The following is a 14723-nucleotide window of genomic DNA, read 5'->3' on the forward strand; positions in this document are numbered from 1 at the left end:
AGCAGAACCCTTCAGTAAAGGTTGAAATGCCCTCCCTGCCCCTAGTGCAGCCCTCTCCTAGAAGGATCCATAGATCAGCTCGGAGACCGCTCCTGTGCATTATTGTACAGGCAGCCCCATCAGAGCCAGGTGGTGAAGGGCATAGGGACATCTTGTGCAGCTTCCCAAGTCTTCCATTGCCCTGTTGCACCAGTTCCGCTCCATAGAAGCCCTCCACAACTGTGGAGTTATGGGTAGGATTTGCCCCTCTGGTAATATTTGTAATGTCACTAGAATAATGCCTTTAGTCTTACAGTAATAACTCTACTGTGTCTGGTAGCAGATTTTACTCTTTAATGTAAAACACAAATGTTACAATTTGTCCATGCAGCACTTACGCTTTTTCAGAGCAGAGCAACAATTGCCATAGTAATAACAACAATATGACTATGGTCAACTTGGCTTTCCTTGTTGTTGGATATCCAAGCTATTTGTGCTTGGAAGCCGTTGTTGTTGATGATGTTTTAAAATAATTCTGCTCTAGTTACAGGAAATGAAAGCTACCCAAAAACATTTTTTAGTCTTGAAAATATCCTGCAATTAATTTATAATTGGCATGTTCAATTCATACTTGAGTCCTGTATTTTGGATTAGTAAATTGGGGATTTTTTTTAGACAGCTGAAAGAGTTTACAGTTGAAACTACAGTAACTATAAATGCAATATCAGATTATATTGGCCAAACACACAAGCATAATGAACCAATTGTTCTTTCTTTGGACTATTTGTGTTAAGAGAAAATATGGCCATATTGCTATAATTTATTTTATTAGGTGATTAATGGAGTTTGATTGCAGAAATACCATTATTAAATATTAGTCACATCCATAGCTTCGTGTAAAATGTAATGGAAAGAAAGAAGACAACCAGAGGAAAAAACAATTAGATTATTTTTTTTATTTTAAAAAAGCAGGTTCTATCAAATAGGATAACACTTTTAAAAATTGTAATAAGTTTAATTAAGAGGTTATTTAGAACTGCTGATTCCAAATCAGTTAATGTATTTAAATATCTGGTAAAAATAGTCATAGTTGATAATCTTTCTTCTTTGTTACTGACTTAAATGTTAAAGCTTTTGCTAAGACTTTTTAAGTTATATGTATTTCTTAAAATGGATAAATTATTTCTGTACATTTACTGTAAAAAAGATACCTTTTTAAGGAGAACCTGAATATATTTTTAAAGCAAAAGAAGAGGAATAGGGGAAACCTTAGCCACTCCTTTTAACATGTGGCTCTTTTGTAATAAAATAATAGTAGTCAGGGTTTCCAGAGAGATTGGGATTTGAAAAGTGAGCATGCCAGCTAATAGCTGTGGTAACAGGCTGTACTCTGTGAAATAATACCAATATAGTGGCCTCCTAGAGATTCACTGTGCTTCAGAGCTCAATAGTGAATGTGAAGCATTGTTCAGCAATGAAAAGTCTGATAGCTATAAGTATGTCTGGACAGAGCAAGAGAAACTGATTTTAAACTTGTAGCCTCCTTATAACTGGGATTTGAGGAAGTGTGGGGTAGAAAGTAGGGGGGAGGGAGGAGGATTTTTCTGTTCATGCTATACCATCTGAGACAGGTTGCCTTACCAGTCTCTCAGTGGTAGGTGGTGTATCTCCTAGGAAAGTTTTTTCAGCTGAGCCCTTTACCTATTGCAGAAGAAAAAAGAATGTCGAAGGATTTCTTTATTTTCTTTCCAGTTCATGAGATCCATGGTGGAATATTAAGTGGAAGCTTGTTTCAGGAGAAGTTAGGAAACTCCATTTGAAATGAAGGAAAGGCATGAAAAAGACAGGAGAAGCTTCATTGAGGATTTGCAGCTTAAAGTTCTTATTTTGATCACAGGACCTAGAAAAAAAAATGTTGTTTTCTTGGTCTTCATTTTAAGGAACAATGCCTACAGGTAAGTGGCAAGAGTGCCTCTTAAATGGCATGCCATACATTGAATTTACTAGGAATTCATATTTATGTAGGATGGAGAGTTGGATGACTTTAATTATTTAAAAACTTACCTGAAACAAAAGATGTCCTCCAAGTTTCAGTTAGTTTAGCAATTCCTAAAATTACTACAGTAAAGGTTTAAAATCTCTGTCCATAATTAACAAAAATTAGCCTTTACCGTAAGGTTTGCATCCAGAGCTGAACTTCCCCAGAGCTTGGCGTAGGAGAGTAGATTGCTGGATCTGGGTTTTTAGTTTGGTTCCCATCTCTAATTTAAAGATTGAAAGATTTAAACACCCCTTACCACAAAAAAAAACAAACCAACCCCTCCCCTTCTCCCTCACCATACCACCCTGCCCCCCATAGGGTTAAATCTCACTTTTTGAACAGGCAGAGAAAAATGCCTCATGTGAAAGAGAAGATCCCAGAAAATAAATCCACGTTGAGGTACTTGTTAACAAGAGGGATTTCAATAGGAACCTAAACTGAAGTTGCTCAGCATGCTAAGAAATTGAATGCTTGTATGCTTTTTGACTGCTTGCTTACTGAATACTGTTAGCTATAAATTCAGTTATTCACACTGTATGGGCCAACTTGAATATTGTCCACATACACTTGAATGCTTGGGCTATCTGGACCAGTATATACCTTCTAATTTAAAATAAATGTTTGTATTATGTTTGGGAAATGTGACAGAAAAGTAGCATGGTGTAGATTGTAATTAGCATTGGAGTAAATGAAGCAGAGAGAGACAGCTTCAGGCATTTGTCATGTGACACGTTTCCTCAACATTTTAATTGGATTTTCCCTTACCTGATACTGTCTCATAACTTGAGGCAGCACATTTTTATGAACAAGATAATTTCAAGGTTTTCCTTTTTCCTTTCTAATTTTGTATTTTTTGTTCGGTTGTTTTTCCTGATTGAAAAAATTATTTTAAAAAATCACATTGCCACTAGAACTTTTAAGATACCTCTTTGCTAAGTTTCCATATAGCACAGTGAGGAAAAAGTGTGTGGTGCGCATTTAATACAAGGTTCTATTAAAATGTGTGACCTTTTTCATAGGATCATGGAAGTTAGAGAATGAAATCTTTTAAGATCCATAAAATAATTGCATGTAGCTGTCTGCAAAAAAGGAATGCAGTTCCCGCATAGAAGGTGTATTTGATATTAAGTTGATTTGCTTGATCTTAGCCAGAAAGCTCATTGTTTTTGTAAGAAGAAAGTTCAGAGGAACACTCTTGGCAGAAGGAATCAACTAAGTAGTTCCTGAGTTTTACATCAAATCTATTTACTTGCTGCCCTGTAATATTTTACTTTGAAGTGTGAATCCTGGAATTGTTAATCTTAGATATTGAAAGGAGCATGGGTTACTGTAAGTATTAGTGTAATCTGCACATTAATTTGTGGCACTGATCTTCTAAGATCATCTTTCTTGCCCTTGTTTATTAGTTACAACAGTTGAGTGCAAAGCTGTGAGAAAATTTTGTCCTGAGAATTGTTGTGTTCAATGATTTGCCTGCAATAAATAATAATAGTGGTAAAAAGTAATACCAAGCCTGCTGTATTAAACATTATAGAAGCAGCTCCCTCAAAGCAGCTCCCTCAAACTTTCTTACCTCTCTGAACACACCTCTGTGATGCTGATCTATTTTTTCCTCCCATGAAACAGATTTCATGGGGACATGTTAAGCTCAGTAACAACACAGTGGAAGACTACCAAGGATTTAAGGGGAAGGTCAGGGTGTTAGATGGACTTTCTAGGATCAACAGCAAAGTGGAAGTGAGGGTTGGCTTCCGACTGAAAAATACAGATGATTAACAAGCTGAAGCTCTCTTGTGTGCTAGTACTGAGAGCAGATTGACCTTCTGCTTTGCTACTTTGCTGCAATTCAGTTGTTAGACTTTTGGACAAAGTTTGTATAAAGTACCCACACATGCATTGTGGAAGAGGAGGAATAGAGGGGCAGTGTGCTGCTTAGAAACTGTTCCTGCAAAGTTTTTTCTTTTTAAAAAATGGTTTTCAGAATACTTGCCCAGGTATTTCTTCCAGTTAAAATTACACATAGTAATTAATTGGGAAAACTGCAGTTTTATCTTACTTGAAGTCAGGTTTTGCCAATAAGAAATACAATTTTTTATTCTTTACTACAACAATTCATAATAATACTTTAAACTTTTATATCACCTTCCATTCTAAAAATCTCATGCTCATTTGGAAACTTTTACTAGAGGCCTGGCTTATTTATCAGTTATTGGAAAAACTCCATCTGACTTCAATGGGCTTTGGAACAGGCCGTAATTAAGCCCTGCAAGCTAAGAAAAGGTTATCCCCTTTCAGTAGATTAGGCCTAGAGAAGTTGTGATTTACCTAAGGTAACGGAGTGAGTCTGTGATTGAGAGGGAAGGAAACAGAGCACATATTTCCTGACTCCCACTCCTGTGACTTAAGAACAGGGCCATCCTTCCTCCCAAACAAATAAAAGTATAAGCTGTTTTTGTTTTCTTATCCAAATTACACTTAGGAAGTTCAAAGGCAAGAATTTTTACTGTTACTACTGACTCAGTTTTATTACTTCAGTATTATTTCAATCACCAAGCATTCTAAGATGCAGAGGCTTCTAGAACAGGGGTGGGCAAACTACAGCCACATCCGCCCCTTCAGACAATTTAATTCAGCCCTCGAGCTCCTGCTTTGGCCAGGGAGCGGGGTTGGGAGTTTGCCCCGCTCCGTGAGTGCTGTGGCTCCACACGGCTCCCAGAAGCAGCAGCATGTCCCCTCTCTGGCTCCTACACGTAGGGGCAGCCAGGGGGCTCCGCTCTGCACGCTGCCCCTGCCCCGAGTGCGGCCCCTGCAGCTCCCATTGGCTGGGAACCACAGCCAATAGAAGCTGCAGGGGTGCCACCTGCAGATGGGGCAGCGTGTAGAGCCTCCTGGCTGTGCCTCTGCATAGGAGCTGGAGAGGAGGACATGCCGCTGCTTCTGGGAGCTGCTTGAGGTAAGCGCTGCCTGGAGTTTGCACCCCTGACTCCCTCCCGTGCCCCAGCCCCAGCCCTGATCCCCCTCCCACCCTCCAAACCCACCAGTCCCAGCCCAGAGCACTGGCAGCCCAGATCCCCCTCCCACAACCCCTCATTCCCAGTCCCCCACTCCAAGCTTGCATCCTCAGTCGGAGCCCTCACACCCCCTCCCATGCCCCAACCCACTGCCCTAGCCCAGAGCCCTCTCCCGCATCCTGAACTCCTCATTTCCGGCCCCACCCCAGAGCCTGCATCCCCAGCTGGAGCCCTCACCCCGTCCCACACTCCAGCCCCCAATTTTGTGAGCATTCATGGCCTGCCATAAAATTTCCATACCCAGATGTGGCCCTCAGGCCAAAAAGTTTGCCCACCCCTGTTCTAGAAGGTGCTTCCAATTCAAAACAAATTAGTGAAATAATTTAGCTGGAAGTGGAAGGTGAGATCAATTTTAATTCCACTTTGCATGGTGACAGGTTTCAGAATGGTAGCCATGGTAGTCTCTATCAGTAAAAACAATGAGTTGTCCTCGGTTTGGTTTTTTTTGTTTGTTTGTTTTTTTTAATTCCACTGAAACTCATCCCTACCCCAAATCTAACTTTGAAGAAAGTTCTTTGAATAGTTGCCTGGCTTTTGCAAAATGCATTTGTTTAGTAATTATTATTATTTTTTTTTTAGTGGAAGAGCTTAAAAGTTAACATTTTTAAAATGCTTTTTTAATGGTATCTATTATTTTGAGTTGTGAATTCCTCAAAGTTACAATATAAGAGATGAATTCTAGAGAGAGGCCATTTTCTTGGTGGCATAATTAGATTATCTTACTAAGTATAACTTTTCTGCTTAAGAATTATTTGTTAAAGCTGCACTGTGCAGTTATTGAAAAGGTGATGCCTTTTTAGAGTGCATTTGTTGTTTGACATTTAAAATTCAGAATGCCTGTTTATAGCCAAGAATTAATTTAATCTCAGAAAACAATGGGCAGAATAAAGGAACCAAGTGTGTTGTGTTCATGCATGGAGAGACAAACAAGAATTCCTGTGCCCTAATGCTACTGTAGTTGAATTTGAAAGGTGGCAAACTTCAGCCACATTTTAGCCTGGTTGAAATGAGGCTGAATATGCAGATAACCAGTGCTTTATCAGCATGGTAGGGGTTTTGCTTAGAGCAGTAGACTGAACGAGGGAGGGGCCAATGAAAGAAAGAAGTTTATGTCCAACCATGGTTACACAGATGTAATGTAGACTAGGAAGGTGTCTTCTAACATCATAGCAACTGTGCATTTCCCTCTGTAGTAGTGGGCACAGGAAAGGGACTGTGAATAAAGAAGAGTTACCACTAATGTAATGGGATAAAAGTTCTGCAATGTACATACTTGTTAAGAATTCAAGCAGCATCCTGTCAAACATTTTACCATTAACCTTCTGCACTGCATGCCACTTGGGGAAGAAAGGAATATTAAAGCTTTGCTAACTGTACTGTAATCTCCTTTAGAGAGAACAGTGTATTTACTCCTATGTATGTACCTGTATGAAAATTGGTTTAGTTTAAACTAGGCTGCAGAGGTACTAACAATAAGGTGACAGTTTTTATTTTTCCAAAATAAATTCACAATGAGAGTGAGCCATATTTTTGAAAGGCCTGTAACTGGACTGTTAGGTGCATACATTTTACTTGTGTTGCAATGCATCAGTAGCACATGATACGTGTCTTTTGATAGAAATCTCTGCAGTGCTGTATACAGATTAAATAGCTACTGCATTGCAGAGAGTTATTAATACATTACACTGCACTTTCAGTGAGGATGTCAGCATGTCCTACAGAAGAACTTGAGCCTGAATGTACTCTTACTGTTGAATTATGGGGTTTTTTTTAATATTGCTGAACGGAACCTATCTTTTTCAGTAAGTTCTTAACTAATCATGATGAATTATAGAATGACATCACCCCAGCCTCTATAAACTCAGTTTGCTAATTTAAGTTTAGAAAGACAAGGCTTTGTTTTTAAATGAAAAAAAAATATTTTTACACTTGATCATGATTTATTAACACAGTTTTTATGGTAGTCAAACCCAAAGACTTCTGAATACTTCATAGAAAAAAAAACCCTGTAGCCCTCAGAAAAACAGCCAAAAACCAAATGAAATGAAACATGGACTAGTATAAAAATTACTTCCTACCCCATTATCCCAGCTACCCTTTTTCTCTACCACTATGAACTTTATTAGTGTCATAAATATTTTAATAACATGGTGTGAACTCAGGGGCTGGATTCTGCAGTTCTTCAAGTTTATTTATGTAGTGCAAAATGAATTTAAAGTGTCCAAAGATTCCTATTGGAGAATTCCCTGTGTAGGCTGAATCTCCCTTGCTTTCCCTTATGCCAGGCAGTGGGTGTTTCAGGAACAGCAAGGTAAATGGATGTGTGCAGGAGGTACAAGAGGGATCTGCTGCACCCAGTTCTTTGCTGGTGTTGGGTACCTGATGGACCTTATGCCAGAAGCATAAATTAAAGCTGTAAGGGGGCAGATTTAATTTATGCCTGAGCCAAATGACTGGGAATCAAGGAGCTTCTGTTGGCACCCTGTCAGCCCGCACTGTGCACAAATCAAGCCGTAGGATTTTTGTGGGTAAAAGTTAAAGAACTTAGCAGCCACTGTGTGAGTATATTATTGTTAATTTGTATTTCCATCGCTCCTCATGGCACCTCTGATGGCATCCTTGTGCTAGGCACTATACTAGCACAGCAAGATATAATCTGTGCCCCAAAGTGTTTACAACCCAAATAGATAAGATAGGGAAAGGGGTAGGGTGGGGGGACAGCTAGCTCCAAGCAGCCAAAAAAAATCGTGAGATTGTCGTATAAGTAAAGAGATTTTTAAAAATGTGGGCTTCTCTTTATCCGTCTTCTGATTTTTGAGCATTTGGGTTCACGTATCTTTGTACTGATAGAGCCTAACTTGGGTTCTCAAACTGGGGGTTGCGAGCTGTCAGCCTCAACCCCAAACCCCACTCTGCCTCCAGCATTTAAAATGGTGTTGAATACATTTAAAATGTTTTTAATTTATAAGGGGGAGGGTCGCATTCAGAGGCTTGCAGTGTGAAAGGGGTCACCAGTGCAAAAGTTTGAGAACCACTGGCCTAGCTGGTATCCTCATGGCTCATAAGCAGCTGATCTACCCCATTACAAACAGGACCCTCACCCTGGCAGAGCAGTAGGTGCAGGTGAAAATTATTCATGGCCTTCGAGTACAAATTTAAATGGAGACAGAGGTCATTTGATGCACAAGGAGCGGGAGGGAATTCTGAGCATAAGGAATGGCTTCAAAAATGGTGTAAAAGCTACATCCTATGCAGGCCAGAGTTGGGCCTGCTGCCATAGATACATTCTCCATTGCCTGTTCTGAGAATTAAGTGCCACCAGCTGGAAACCCAGCTGATTTCTGCTGGGCCTCGAGTGTGACATGAAATACCATCTCCTCCCCTCATAGGAGATGGGAGAAAAAATCACATTCCTGGCTATTCAGTTTTGCAGCTTTTCTTCACTCTCCCTGCTAGGCCAAGGCAAAGCTAATCTATTATTACAGTGTTTAAATGCCTTTTCTAGTGCTAGTTATCCAGCGCAGGCAGAACAAAAGAGAGAGTGGCACTGAAGAGCTCACAGGCAATTTGAGAACAGGTGAAAGCCTCCATTGACCCTGCACTGAGAATACAAAATCCTGCAAAGGTGAAGAGCCAGGAATAGGGTGCCCAGACTTGCAATATGGAAAATCTGGGACCCCTGTCAGGGTGGGATTAAGGCGGGAGACCATTCTGGCCACAGGGAGGTATGCACTGGAGGAAAAGCAGTGCCCACATTTTTCCTCTTCTCAGCAAGGCAACACCAACCCCTTCTTCCCTCTCCCATTTCAGATTAAAATCTAGATATGACACAGTAAAGGGCAACAGCAGGGATAACAGGATGTATCCAGCAGTGCTCTCTCTAATGCTTTCTCCCTCTCCCAACTCACTGTCAGTTTTGTACCCTCTGTTAATATGTATGGCCAAAATATATTCCCCTGCTCTGAGTCACATCTCATTTCTTGTTCTTCTCCACTTGTAACTCTATTTTTCCTCCTCCTAAGTGTGTTTTTGTTCTTGTTTTGTTTTTATATTTTCTATTCTCTTACCTTTTCTTGTCCTTACTTTCTTCATCCTTTCTCTCTTCTCTTCCCCCTCCCCCTTCCATGCTTTTTCCTGTCTGTCTCCTTGTCCCCTAACCAGGCTCCTTTCTGTCCTGCCCTGCATCCCCACATTCCAGTGCTGACTGGTCAATGTGTGGGTTTAATATTGTTTTCTAAAAATCTTATTTTTTAACTCTAAAATATTAAGATTTTATAGACTCACTGGAAAAGTTTTTCTGGACCTGCTGTAGAGCCAGCATATGGTCCAAAATTATCCTATTTAATTAGCAGCACAAATTCACATGGAATTTCTAGCACTGAGGGATTTCACGGTACCATTAAGTTGATTTATTTACTTTGCATGCTTATCAATATCGTCTAGTGAATCAAAGGGTGAAGCGTAAAATATGCTGTGGAAGTGTGGGTTGTATTTGATGTTTTTACAGCCTTGTGCCTGAAAGAATAGAAGTTCTAGGGTGTTGCTCAGTGAAGTGTGCATTTTAAAGTTACCCACAGTGGTGTCTATTGTCCTGTTCCTGAACTGAATGATGTCATGTTTCATTTAAGGCTCTTAGTGATGCTGAAGACCGTGGTGGGTACACTGGGAAAAAGGCAGTGAGAAAGTTGTGAATCAGGTTTCTGTGAAGCCTTTGTGTATAGGGTTTTTATATAAAAAAGCTGACTCATGCAATATTTCTACCGAAGGAGTTGTACAGACTAGTAAGAGCTTCTCATTTTACCTAAGTGCTCAGTGAGGTAATTCTGGAGCCGCTGAAGGCAGAGGATGCATTTATTCTCTTACACACAGGTAGGTTGTGAGTTGTTCACAGAGCATTTGAGATACAGAGAGGAACTTGTTCATTCACTGTGTAAGGAGCCAGAGACATTCCACAGTGGTGAGATACTGTCGCAGAGGATTTTCCCTCACAACAATGTTTTGGGACATCAGTGTGGTCTGATATGACAGAAGGCTATTCTACTTTAAATATAGAACAGTGGGGAGATTAATTTATGGAGGCAAGCTAGTTGATGGATTTTGTTCCTCCCCTTTTCTTGTGATCTCTAATAAATGGGATTTCTGTTGCTCAAAGTTCAGTTCAAGTACTTGGATAGCTGTTGTACATGAGGGTTACGAGTGAATCCACAATATTATGTGTTCTAATGCGGCAAGTACTGTCTTTCCAATGTGATTTTGTACACAGGGAGTGTTAAGTTGCAGATAATACTATGTTCATGTACATTTATATTAAGGGTTCAGTAATGAAATAAAAGCTAAAAGTTGAGTTTTCCAAACTTGAATACTTTATAGGAAGGCCAGTTGTTGTGTGTGTGGTTTTTGTTTGTTTACAAAGGACTGTTCTTCACTTTACTAATATTCATAGTAGAGATTGCCTTCATCAGAGGAATGTATTTATGTAAATAGTAACAGTGGCATCATTGCAGTGTATGCATTTTAATGTAACTTTTATTCCTTTTTCAAACGGGAAACTTCTCTCTCTCTCTCTGTCTCTGTGTTGTTTAATTTCAGATAAGGCTATCCTTTAATTTCAAATTTAATACATTTAGTAGATTGGTTTAGTAAAACTTCTGCTAAATACATATACAGCATGGATCAATGCCTTTTTATTAAAAGCTTTAAACAAAACTATAACTAAGGATTGAAAGGTATACTATAGTCTTGTTGTTTTTATTCAGCTGAACTTTCAGAGCATCTGAAGTAAAGACTGATTTCTGCAAACAATGATTGTGTAGATTATAACTTAAACTTACCTTTCATATGAGAAGAAAGGTAATACAAATTCTGAATAGTAAAATTCAAGGTGCTGGTGATGTGTGTAATATATCTTGTAAAATTACATGTACTAAACACAGAGGAATAAAAACTAATACTCAAAGGCTTACTTTTTGTTTCTATCTCAAATTACATTATACTATTGTATATATTATCATATAGTGGGAGGTTTTATCTGTAGTCTTACTAAGCATTATAACGAGCATCCCAGTTGCCTCTTGGTATGGAATGAATGTATTTTTCACCTTGCACTGCTATAGAATGTGTACATCATTGTTTTTATTAGTTAAAATTCTCCTGTTGGGGAGGTGCAAGTGGGTTGCATGTTTCATTGGGAGTCAGCCAGACTGATTGGGAAGCCTAACTAAGGGCATGTCTTCACTAGAAATGTTAGTGTTGCCGCAGCAGCGCTTTAACATGGTTGTGTAGTCGTGGCACCAGCGCTGTGTAAAAACAAACAAACAAAAAAAACCACCCCCATGAGGAGCGTAGCTACCAGCGCTGGGCGGGGGCACTGTCTACACTGCCTCTTTACAGTGCTGAAACTTGCAGCACTCGGGGCAGGGTGAGGGGTTTCACATCCCTGAGTGAGAAAGTTGCAGTGCTGTAAAGTGGCACTGCAGACAAGGCCTCGATTAATGGAAAGCCAGGAACAAGAAAGATCTTGGTCCTGAAGCACATTTCCTCATGAATGTGGACAAACATGTAATTATCCTCATCTCTGTGCTGAACTAACAAGTAATTATTGTTATTCCTTAATTACAGTATGCAAATTTCAGGTTGATAGCTTTTCAGAACACAACTTTAAATACCATTATTCAACCCTTCCAAAAGATCTGTTGTTGTTTTTTACTTGTTGTTGCAGAAGTTTCAGTAAACAACAAAACACATAACAGGCAATGCACTGGGTTAAATGTAGGTCAAAGAGTACACTTATGTAAGTATATACGTCTCAGAAGACCTTGCATGAACAATAATTATGTAAGCAAAAGATTAGTCTTTTTTGCTCCAGAAGTACGGTGCACCCACACAATGGCCAGATGATGTCACTGGGAACTGTGGGTGTTCAGCAACTCTGTAAGCCAGCCCCTCAGTGTGTTTTTGAAAAATGAATTTGCTCATTATGAAGAGAAGTTTGAGAGGAACAGGATTTTGAGGGAGGTTTCAGTGTTCTCTGAGGTGTACACAGTAAAAGTAGTTAAATCATTGGGATCATAATATTAGACAAATCTTTATTAGGGGTGGTGATTTTTTCCATTGTTAACACCTTGAGATTATTTTGCCAGTAGACAATTTGGGCAATCTATTGAAGAGGTATTTGCAATGGTTTGCACATTGACCTGCTAAACCCAGGGTTGTGAGTTCAATCCTTGAGGGGGCCATTTAGGGATCTGGAGTAAAAATCTGTCTGGGGATTGGTCCTGCTTTGAGCAGAGAGTTGGACTAGATGACCTCCTGAGGTCCCTTCCAACCCTGATATTCTATGATATCTGTAAGGCAATGGAGATGGGGCCCAAACAACCAAAAGCAGAAATCTGAACTTCACCAAGGGAGGAAGAATGAGCTTGTAGTTAGGCTTCTGGAGTGCTTTCAGTTCTTGGATTTTTTCCAACAGATTGTTCGTGTGCCCTTGGACAAATACATTAATGTATCTGTTCCTTATTTCCCCATCTGTAAAATGGGGATACTACTTTCCCACCTCACAAGGGTTTTGTGGGGATAACTTGGGAAAAACTCAGATATGATGATGATGGAGGCTGTTAGAAGAACCTATAGGTAGGACAGAAGTTCAGTGGCATTCAGATCCAGTTTTTATTAGGGCTAGTCTCTAGGCTTATACTAAGCAAAACTTAAAAGCAATTGCAGCTGTGCAAAATGTTTATAATATAACACAAAAACACGGAAACAAATCTGCTTTCTGGTTTTGTTTTAAGCTCAGAACTCCAATCAAGCATGTCATACAATTTTCTGAGATTCACAAACTTTTTGTAGAACCTGAACCCATTTTAAACAACCTGGGGTGACTTGTAGTTCTTGCATTGAGATATGGGGCGGCTCCAGGCCCCAGCACACCAAGCGCGTGCTTGGGGCGGCAAGCCGCGGGGGGCGCTCTGCTGGTCGTCGCAAGGGCGGCAGGCAGGCTGCCTTCGGCGGCTTGCCTGCGGAGGGTCTGCGCCTACGGGAGGTTCGCTGAAGCCGCAGGACCAGCGGACTCTCCGCAGGCTAGACGCCGAAGGCAGCCTGCCTGCCGTGCTTGGGGCGGCAAAATGCCTACAGCCGCCCCTGATTGAGATCATGCAGAACCATTGTGTTTTTATGGGTTCAGCATGAAGTTTTGAGAAGTGAATCTGTAGGATCACTTACCCTATTGATTTAAAAAAAAAAAAAAAGTTTCTCATAAAACGCTGTGAAGCCAAACTGCAGAGTTACACATGGCTGTAAAAGTACTAAGAATTTTAATTAAAGAAAAAACTAGTTTCAGGGTAGCAGGAAGAAGGATAAAACACAAGATCTTTAAGGGGGTAAATGGTTTGCCTGGTGTACTCTGTGTACCATTCAGTTGCATGCTTTTACATAGTGCTGCATGTTTATCTTTAATGATTTTTATGAAAACAGACAATCCTTGGTCAAATGTGTTCTATGTACAGGTAACTCCTGCTTTCAGGTGCCCTGAACTCTGTTGTGTTTGCCAAGGTCACGCTTCTGTAGGCTTTTAAGAGGAAGTGCATTTTAACTACTGCAACTAATCCTTCTTGTTTTATAGGCCATTAAATTGTTGTAAAGCAATCAAAGAGAACATTATGGAAGGTTTAAAGGGCCATGTTACATTTTACTTAAACCTTGTGTCTGTAAATATATTTATTTGAAAAACTTCTAATAACATTTCTTTCAACTTCAATTTTACTGACCCAAATTGTTGGTTTTTTTTATATTAATGAATGACACAAATATTTGTGGAACAAACATTACTTAGTAATACCTTCTTGTTATCTGAAAACCAGACAACATATCAGCGAAACAGGAAGACAGAGTATGAAGTAATTGAATGAAACAGGAACCTTTTATGTTCCAACCAAATGCAACTAATCATGTGTTCTTTGTCATGTACTTTAGTAATCTATTTTATGATAAGTTAGTGTAAGGGTATCCCCGTTACCTTATTTATCCTGTGCAGTTTTCAAGAGCCTTTAACTCTGCACTGCTAGCCTCTAATTTCTAACTTAACTTGTAAGATGATTTCACACTGGTAACAAAAATGCACACTTTTTTTCTTATCAAAATCAATAAGGATGTGAACATTTTTGCTGCCCACTTGGGAAAAATAAACTTCAGTTTAAATATTTTGCTGCAAGAAATGTATTTCCTTTATATTGTTCCTTTTGGAGTTTGCACTCGCTATCAGAACTTATTCAAGAAAATGTTACATGCAAGAGGAAGACAGGGAAAGGTGGAAGGTAGCATAGTTTTAAGATCTGGTCCTTTTCTTCCTTACAAGTATAAAACAGGGCATGGTGTTAAGCCAGTGTTAATGAAAGGATAATCAAGCCTTTAAGTCTCTAATGGCCAAATTGTGTCATCCTGATATACACTTAGCAGTACCCCTCAGTGTTGATGTACACATTTGCATAAGAGGGCAGAATATATTTTAGACAAGTCAGAGCAACCCACATTTTTATGTATGTATTTTTAAAAGAGTTTGTTGCTTGTTTTGCAAAAGTTGCCAGTCTGGCATTCTCTGGAGAATGAGGTTCTGGCTATCCACAGACCAGGTGCAGCAT

At 39.6% G+C, this 14723-nt stretch overlaps 1 protein-coding gene across 3 annotated transcripts in view; it reads left to right on the forward strand.

Annotated features, from left to right (window-relative positions):
* The window catches only part of PLEKHG1 (pleckstrin homology and RhoGEF domain containing G1), a 218034-nt gene that overhangs the window by 120399 nt on the left and 82912 nt on the right, over nucleotides 1-14723 (forward strand). The gene's annotated exons all lie outside the window — the stretch shown is intronic.

The sequence above is a fragment of the Mauremys mutica genome, chromosome 3 (genome assembly GCF_020497125.1).
Source record: "Mauremys mutica isolate MM-2020 ecotype Southern chromosome 3, ASM2049712v1, whole genome shotgun sequence".
In the NCBI taxonomy this organism is placed as follows: Eukaryota; Metazoa; Chordata; order Testudines; family Geoemydidae; genus Mauremys; species Mauremys mutica.